The following is a 1234-nucleotide window of genomic DNA, read 5'->3' on the forward strand; positions in this document are numbered from 1 at the left end:
CCACTAGCAGCCTTTGGATGAAGACATAGAACTCTCAGCTCCTCCTGCGCCATGCCTGCCTGGATACTGCCATGCTCCCACCTTGATATAATGGACTGAACCTCTGAACCTGTAAGCCAGCCCCAATTAAATATTGTTTTTCATAAGACTTGTCTTGGTCACGGTGTCTGTTCACAGCAGTAAAACCCTAACTAATACAAGTACCAACAAAACACCTTCACACATCATTCCTTCACTATATTACTTCAATACCAATACTAAGACTGCTGGGGAAAGAAGTGTGTCCACTCTCAAGAATGAAGTTTATTGACCTCAGCCTTTATTTTTTGCACACGTCTGACATGCAATAAAAACTTTTAGGTACACATGGGAAGAATAGATGAACCAGATATTAACAAGAGATAGAAAACCAACAGAAACAGACTTAAAAGTGATACTGATGCTAGAGATACCAGATTGGGACCATCAGATAACTGTGATTAGAACTTGTCAGCTAGATATGGAGTTTCATGTCTGTACCTGCTGTAGTTTGATTGTTCCCAAAGGTCCGTGTGTTGAAGCTGTTACTATTGAAAGGTGGTAGAAATGTCAGTAGGGGAGGTCTAGCAGAGTAAAATTTACTAACTGAAGACACACCCTTGAGGGGGCTTAAGGACCCCAGTCTCTTCTTTACCTTTTATTAATGTGGTTAATACTCAGCCCCTGGGAGATAAGCAGCTCCCTGTCACAATGCTCTGCTTTGCCCCGGACCCCAAAGCAGCAGAGCCAACCAACCATGCGTGCAAACCTCTGGAGCCATCTACAAAATAGGCATTTCATCATATCAAGCTGTCAATCCCAAGCATTTTGTCCTAATGATGCAACGCTCACTAACACAGTGAATAACTGCAGCTGAGATGGTGTGCCTAACCTCTGACTCAAGATTTCCAAGCTTCTTCCTTGCTTCTGGTATTTCTCATGAGTACAAATGAAAGGACCCTAAAAAGTAATTTGCAAGCAAATAAAATAGATCTAATCATCAGGCATGATTGGACCATGAGGACTCTAAGCTAATCAACAGTTCAATCTGTTCGTGGAGTCAAAATCTGATGGTAATATTTGTAGGTGGTGGGAATTTAGAGTTTCTGGTGTGGTTGGAATAAGTGGGTTGCTTGGGACTTGCCTTTGAAGAGTATCTTGCCATTATCCTCTCTCTCTCTCTCTCTCTCTCTCTCTCTCTCTCTCTCTCTCTCTC

Source organism: Mus caroli, chromosome 11 (assembly GCF_900094665.2).
Source record: "Mus caroli chromosome 11, CAROLI_EIJ_v1.1, whole genome shotgun sequence".
Lineage (NCBI taxonomy): Eukaryota > Metazoa > Chordata > Mammalia > Rodentia > Muridae > Mus > Mus caroli.